At 44.8% G+C, this 8135-nt stretch overlaps 1 protein-coding gene across 13 annotated transcripts in view; it reads left to right on the top strand.

The window, feature by feature from the left end:
* The first annotated feature begins 876 nt into the window (after window positions 1-876).
* TSC1 (TSC complex subunit 1) overlaps window positions 877-8135 on the top strand; it is a 47687-nt gene continuing 40428 nt past the window's right edge. For 3 of the 13 annotated variants that reach the window (XM_020910958.2, XM_020910964.2, XM_020910960.2), the window contains exon 1: window positions 878-1076. The gene's annotated coding sequence lies outside the window, so the exon portion shown is untranslated. Of the gene's footprint in view, window positions 1106-1179; window positions 1421-1669; window positions 1858-8135 lie in introns of those variants that run through there. The other 10 variants (XM_020910959.2, XM_020910966.2, XM_020910962.2 and 7 more) reach the window with 6 other exon arrangements.

Genomic DNA, 8135 nt, shown 5'->3' with positions numbered 1-8135 from the left:
CCAGGTGCTACCAGCTTCTTTTAGTTCTTTCCTTTCCAACTGCCTCTCCCACTTCTATTTCCTAAAACCTACCTTTCTTTCAAGGCCTAGCTTGATGCGCACTCCTTCAGAAAGCCTTTCAGATGCTTCAGACTGCGGCCTCTCTCACCCTGCTCTGGATCAGTCACAGCGCTCACCACAACCTGCCTTCGAGGACCATCATCTTGCGAGCATTTACCCTACATGGGTCACGGCGCTTAAACACCCTCCATACTTTATGCCCCTGAATCCTCACTCACTCGTGTTATTATGCCCATTTCAGAGAAAGAAACTAAGGCTCAAAGGACTTCAAAGCTTGCCCAGGTTTACACAGCTAGGAAGTGAGCAGGGCAGGGATTGAATGAAGGGGTTGGGCTTTGAAAGCGGCCCGCTCTGATTAGGGTGCTTTTCCCCAGAAGTCGTGACCGACTGAAACGCTAGCAATCTGAGCGGCAGAAGGTAGTGGGATTCTCCGCAGGCCCTTCTCCCACGGGGGTCCCACTGGCTCCTTGGGAAACAAGATGGAAGATCCGCGGTCAGGCACAAGGGAGAACCCGGGTATGCCAGCCTCGGGAATGCAGGAGGCGCCCCAACCACACCCAGCCCGGACCACTTGTTTACGCCTCTTGCGCGGCCCCGCCCGCCCGCCCGGGTCACGTGACCACCTCCCCGCCCCTCGCTCTCCCGCGTGGCTCCTCCCCGCCGCGCCGGCCCTTCTTTTCGCCTCCTTCGGAGTCACAAGATCTCTCAGCAGCTCCCTTTCGGAATCCTTCCGCCCGTCCCCGCCTCCCCACCCCCCCACCCCACCCCCTACCTTACAACTCTTCTTGGCTCTTTCTCGACCGGTTAGCACCACCAGTAATGAGAAGAACGGCCCCTTCTTTCCAAAGGGGCAGGCGACCACGGCCAACTGTCGTCGGGTTCGAGGGCGAGGCGCGGCGCGGCTGGGGGACTCTTTTTCGTGGCGGAGGCTGCAGCGGCCGTGGACATTTCACGACGGGGGGGGAGGTGCTGTACGTCCAAGATGGCGGCGCCCTGTAGGCTGGAGGAACTGTGAGGTAAACAGCTGAGGGGGAGGAGACGGTGGGTGAGTACGGGGGTGTCGCCCCTTCCTTTTCGCTGGGGTCTTCTCGGGGCAGTCCCGGCATCATGACCCCAGTCTGGGAAGCCCTGTGGGGCTGGGGCAAGGCACTCACTTGCCGGGGAAGGGACCCCGGGAAGGGGGGGTTCGGGGAGCTTTCCCCTCCCTCTTATTACTCGCTATTTCCGACAGGGCCTGACGAGGGTTGGCGGGTTTCTGGGGGAAGAGAGGAGGCCCCGGTCGGCACTTGGCTCCTCCTCGGCGGCTGAGGGGACCGCTGCACCTCCCCCCCGGGCCGAGGTGCCGAGGACAGGGGGTGAGGTGGGCCGCTTTGCTAGCCCCTTGCTCGGTGGGGTGACAGGTTCCCGCGGGGTGCGGAGAGCCGAGGCGAGATCCCCGCGGGAGAGGCAGGTCCGGATTGAGGGGTCGGGGCTGGTGCCAGGGCTTGATGAGAGGGGTCGGGTGGGGGGGGGGGGCGGGAATGAATGGAGTCTGCCTGTGGGCATCGGGGACCTGCCCGGACTCGGTGTCTCCGCTTAAATTTGCATGAGCGTGTGTGCTTCGCTCCAGGTGTGCTTCTGGATGTTTAATTGGTGGTGAAAGACAGTTACCTTCCAGCCGGCAGAGGTGATTCTTAAGAGACAGCTATTTGCAGAGCCACTCCTAGACGCTCATTCATTCATTTGAGGAACTGGAGGATGAAGAACCGGCAGTCAGAGAGCCCTTTGAGAATTAAAGCTGTTTCTTTGTGTTTCCTGGTACAGAGTTTTGCTTCGGGCGTTCTAGGTTTGGAGGGGTAGGGGTGGGGGCTTTGGAGGGGGCGCGGTCCTCCTGACACCAGCAGCTTCTTGATGGAGCACGCACTGTGGAAGGGCTCCGCAGTCGTCACCTCCTTTAGCCCTCGTGACAAAGGGGAGAGGCAGCCACCAGGAATCCCTCCCATTTCTCAGATGAAGAAACTGAGGCTCAGAGATTAGGGTATCTTGCCCCAAGGTCACACCTCTAGGATTCTGTGAGTCGGGATTGGAACTGGAGTCTGACTGATTCCAAGACTGCGCTCCTGCCTTTGTTTGTACTTAACATGATTCTCGTTTATCTGTTATTTGATCAGATCTAACTTGTCATTCTTTCTGATCAGGTGATTAGAGTTAATCAGTTGGCCAGGGTTTGTGCATAAGTGCCTGTGTGTGCGTGCTTAATTTTAAAGAGGGGCCCACTTGTTCACATACCTTAGCTTTTGTTTGGGATGGCAGTGTTGTGACTATAAACACGGTAGTCTAAATTAGGCTGGAAAGTATTTGATGTTTTCATAAAACCAATGCGTTTACTGCAGAAAGAAGCCGTGCTAAAATCCTTGCCGGATTTTTTATAGAAAGCATAGAAATAGCACTTCACTTGACACAGTCTAAGCTGGTGAAAGTACTAAAATAGAATAATATTCTTCTGAGATACTTGGATTTATAATTTGGGGATCAACTTGGAGTCATCTGAATTTGCACTTGTTGACAAAATGGGGCTGTAAATTTAGAGAAGCATTATAAAACCCAACCTTGTGGGAGCCCTTGATTTACTGAGCAACCACCTGTGATTCTTAAGTTGAACATTCCCGAGTAAACCTGGAATATGCAAATGTGGAAACTGATTTAAGGTCGTGTGGGGAAATGCAAACTCTAACGGTTGTGCATCAAGCAAATGAGGCGCCTCAGAAACAGTGAAACATCCTTTGCTATTGCCCTGGGGAGCTGCAGAATCTTCCTCTAACCACGGGGTGTAAACTTAAGGGGTGTTTATAGAAGATGTAAATGGGAAATATCCTCTTACTAAAGTTAATATCTTACGCCAAATACTCTTACATCACGTGTGTGAAAGGGCAAATGATGTAAGCTTTCTCTGCTTCATGCATTTCCTGGTGTCATAAAGACTTTGGTATGTTCCTAAATTCCTAGTTAGACAGATTCCTAGGCAGCTACCCACATTCTTACTTGTTTTCCGTTAAATTGGAGTGTCTCAAATCCTGTGACTCAGTTGTACTCTGCCTGATTGGATCCTTAAGGGTGAAGACATCCCAGTCTTTGGGTGTAACATGGTGCCTTCTGTTCTTCTTTGTGAAGTGAAACTAAACAGTCTTGACTAGGACAGATCAAATGTATTTCTGTCTGTAGAACAATGAAATTGCTGGAAATGAGAAATCTCTTAACAGTAGTGTCTGTCAAACCTTCATGTACAGGTAGCTTGCGTGTGTCGCTGAGGATACCCTAGATATATATTTTGGAAGAAGTTATAGGTGATTCTGATGGCACCAGGGGTTGAGGACCAGTGGCTGAAATTATCAGTTTGGCTATTTTTCTTTTAATTTATAATTCACTGCAGAGGCATTTTTAAAAGTAGCTTCTAACCTCTGGTATATATAGTGGTGGGTAAGTTTGGGGCTCTGAGGTACAGCTGACTTGATCTTACGGATGTCGTCTTTTAAAGTTTGTTAAGGTGCAGCTACCATTCTTTTCCAGGTTCTAGGGCCTTGGTGAACTAAAATTAACTTTTCCTGGAATTAATTAGATATTCTTGACTGCAGATGAGCCAAGTACAGCAATACATAAGCCATTTCGAGCTTTTCTAAAAGTCACATAGATTTCAAGTCCTTTGGGGGCTAAGTTAAACATTCTATGTTGATCGAATCAGGTGTTAAATGGCTTTATAATAACTAAGCAAACCGACGACTTTTAGCTTGACCTGTTGAGTGTTTATCCTTTCCTATCACATTTTAGAAAAAGATATTCCTTGTAAGTGCCTCACATTATAAATCTCTTTTTGAGAGATTAGTTTTATTGGTATTAGTTTTATCAATTAAGTAGCTGCAAGCATGAAAGAAAAGTGTACTCAATAGCATTTAAACCTCTTCCTCTAGCTTTTTGCTTAAAAATAAATATTTATAATTGGCATATACTTAAAACACTGAATTTTTCCCTCTGTGTTTCATATAGTTTGTATATGAAAAAAGCTATTTTTCCCATTGGTCTGAAAAAGGTTTCAGCCCATTTAAATTGGTCTAAAATTACCATCAACAATTTTAGATTATTCCTTTTCTACTTTGCTTTTTAAAAAAATTTATTTTTTTAAATTGAAGGATAATTGCTTTACAGAATTTTGTTGTTTTCTGTCAAGCTTCAACATGAATCAGCCATAGGTATACATATATCTGCTTTGCTTTTTAAGCCTATAGTTCCTAAACATTAGTAATTTAATGTCTAGTGTCTATTTTTGGGAGGGGGGAGAATGAAAAAAAAAACCAACAAAAACTTTCATGTATATAAAACATGTATAATCCCAGGGCCTTGCTTATTTCTTCGTACTTCTCTTGTGTAGTACTAACTTTTGTTCTACACAGGGAAGTAGCAAAAGGTAACAACGCTTTTAAAGGTTGAGTGAATTCAGATTGTCATCTAATGAGTAAAGTGCCTTAAAAACCTAGTTTTGATACAAAACAAGCCATGGTAGTTACTGGCCTAGAATTCACAGGTCACCTTCTAAAGGAAAGATGATGGCAATAGAGCCCATGAAGTGTCTTTCGAGTGACAAGGGATAATTTTACTCTCCTCTTGGTGATGGAGGGCACGCTGGGCCGCGGTGAGAAAGAACAGATGTCATGACCTTACTGTCTGCAGTGGTTAAGACCTGAGCTGCTCGGAGTACAGAGCACACAGGCGCAGCGAGAAACATGAAGTGTATCCATTTTAAACTGCAGAATGACTTCATCAGTGTTTCAGATGTAAGTTATTAAGTGTTGACTTGTAAGCCTTATGTACCTAGTAGTACATTTTGCATAGTAGTAATATTTTTATAATAAAATTTGTATTTATTGGCACAATGCCAGTGTGCTGAAGTTTTTGACATTCATGATCCTGTTAGCTCTTCCTGAAACCTTTCAGGGACAGCATAGGGAGATGAGAAAGTGGAGGCTTCAGTAACTTATTCAGTGAGTTGAGCTAGGATTTGAACCCTGTTGGTTGACTACAGAGCCCACACATTTAATCTTTCACTTGATAAATGGTCTGAACTGCTGAGCTCATAAACTAGTTGAAAGGTCAGTGGTTCTTAAGATTTTGGGGGCCTCAGTTCCCCTCTGAGAGTTTGTGGGAAGCTGTGGACCAAATACCCTTTTCTGTCCCATCAGCTCCAACAAAATTCACACAGATAAGAAAATTTGAATAGGAACTTTACAGACGCAGCCTGCAGACCGGTTGATCATTCCAAATAGTTTATTGCTCTTAAAAATGGACTCGGACTTGCAGAAACAAAAGCAGCCCACAGATAGGAAGGCCCAAGTCTTTTAAAGATGGACTGTGTACTGCTTGTACTGTAAATATTTCTGTTAAAACTTCTATATTGAAAGGTTCTTTACACCTCACTGGGAAATCAACCTTAGGTGTCACATTAAAAGAAGTTTTAAGTGGAGAACTCAGGTGTGTAACTTGCTAAATGCTTGTCAGGCTTAGCATTCAGTCCCTGTGTACCTTTAGCATCTGGCAGAATTCCAGTGGGCTTTTTCCCAAGGTTTATCCACTATCTTTTTTTTTTTTCCTTTTGAGCCTCAAAAGTATATCTATATATTAAATATATATATATATATTTAATATTTCTTGCCTTCCCCCTTCTTCCTAGACTAGTGGTTCAGAATCACCTGGAAGACCCCACTTCCAGATTCAGGGGTCTCAGACCAGGCTTAAATCCCCAAGTGATGGGTGTTGCTGGTGTGAGGACCACCTTTGAGACCCACAGGTGTTAGTCCTAGACTCTCAAAGCTTGTGCCCTTATTCCCTAGGAGTTTTCTATTTTAGTCCTTGAACTTGAAACCTAAAGAAAACTTACAGTTTGCTCAGATTTATTTTAAGAGAAGCTCTGTATTTTGAAACATGACACTTGGTTTATTTTCTTGGTAAATAATTTTGTTCATGCTAATAGAAAGTTAAAACATAAGAAACACTGTTTATAGATGATGTGGTGGTTGCTGTTGTTTTAGTCACTGGCTCAAGACCTACTGTTTGGAACCCCATGGGCTGTAGCCTGTTGGGCTCCTTCTGTCCATGGGATTTCCCAGGCAAGAATACTGGAGCAGGTGGCCATTTCCTTCTCCAGGGGATCTTCCCGACCCAGGAATTGAACCTGTGCCTCCTGCTTCTGCATTGCAGGCAGATTCTTTACCACTGAGCCACCAGGGAAGTGCCTTATATTATAGAAGACGTACACCTAACCAAAATCAGTGTCTCTCCCTGCAGACAAGATACTAGAGGATCCACCTATGAAATAGGTTATACTCTCCAGCAGATTGTCCTCTCGGGTTCCTGATGGCTAACGTTCTGAATGGAGAACCTGGAGCTCCTCCTCTGTCTATATACAACCTTGAGAAGGGACCACAGCTGCTGAGACCATTTAAATCACACATGACTATACATGTTGCCCGGTTTTCTCTCAGCTGTTTCACTTTCACACACTTGAGTGATAATTTCCTTCCGTGCAGAAGTAGGAAGGGGAATTGAAGCTCATATCTTACCTTTTTTAGATGCATTTGTGCTAAAGACAACTTTATTCACTTGATAGAATATTCCTGTAAGAAATCACCTGAGTGTTACGGAGCCAGAGCCCCGCCTGACTGTATAAAGTATATTATTGACATTTTATTACTGTCTGTGTTACTGGTGTAATGTTTCTCTTCTATTTGTGCTGGACTTGATCATGACATAGTCCATCTGTGCTGCAACCTGTATCTGAATTGTCTTTGAACTTTCTTAGATAAAAACCTCAGTATAGAAAACAAGTTACAGTGAAAAGGCTTCTGCCTGCCTTTATTATATCTGTAGTTGTTTTTACATCATAGACAAGTTGTACAAAATTATCTTAGGTGATGTGATACATAGTTACGTATTTTATGTAGTTTGTGGTTCTGAAGAGTCCCAGGGGTGAGAAGGCCACACACAATACTTTTTCCAAAAGTCCGAATATTCAACTGATATTTTCAGATAAAATACTTTCTAAAGGCATTTGGGTACCTGCCACAAGTGTTTCATAAAGGTGTATACAGCTCTTAGCTCTCTCACCGCTTGTAACGCAGAGATATGCTAGGGCAGAGATGTGTGAAAAAATGTGTGCAGGTCCTGCTGAATGGTACCTCCACATGACTGGTCTAGCTGGAGACCGTGTGTGGCCCTGTGTATATCGGCCATTTCTCTGTAAACACCTAAAGAATGAAATGAAGGTGAAATGTGAGAACAAGGTGGCCTATGCTCCTTTTGCTTAATCTCAAAACACTGAAGCACAGAGCTCTCATCTTCTTCCTGGAACCTACCCTTTATTTTTATTCAGAGAGACTTTTTAATTGCCTTTGTAGAAGGGCAATTACTGTGTTGCTTTCAGGTGAGAATACTGCTTTGGGGTCAGACATCAAAAAGGAAGGGTCTAAGTCTGAGGGCATGTTTCCTTTTTAATTTGGCTTCTGAAGGTAAGAACATGGATTGGCCCTGTTACACTCTTGACAGGTGTTTCCTTCCTAACCCCTCAGGGGGACACATTTTTGAGGAGGGTCTTCTCCATTCCTTACTTTTGAGCAGGAAGTTCACAGGCTGCATGATTTTCCCTAGTAGTATCTCCACGGGGCAGGATTTAAATATAAGTGAACAGGTAAACACTTCCAAATGTTAATAATGGCAGGTAGCCCTTGACTCGCCAACACTTATTACCATTACCATCTTTTAGCATCGTGGTAAAGACGTGAAGTCTTAATGTCGAGCATTGGACAAAAACTGTTCTGACTTTCTATGCCAATTTCTTTATCTGTGACAGTGATCCTGGCTGGACAGGCTACGAGATCACATCTGGTATTACATCCTAATTTTATCCTTGCCTTGGATGTTCCTTTTCAGGTAAAACATCCAGCTGTGATTAATTGCAAGAGGAGTCTGTATGACTCCCTGGACTCAGAGCTGATTTTAACACTCTCAAGATTAGAGGCTCCAGGGTTTTAACTGCAGCTCTTCTGGTGGAG

This window comes from Odocoileus virginianus, chromosome 2, assembly GCF_023699985.2.
Source record: "Odocoileus virginianus isolate 20LAN1187 ecotype Illinois chromosome 2, Ovbor_1.2, whole genome shotgun sequence".
In the NCBI taxonomy this organism is placed as follows: Eukaryota; Metazoa; Chordata; class Mammalia; order Artiodactyla; family Cervidae; genus Odocoileus; species Odocoileus virginianus.
Note: the sequence above shows the minus strand (reverse complement) of the source record. Positions and strands in the feature narration are given on the sequence as shown.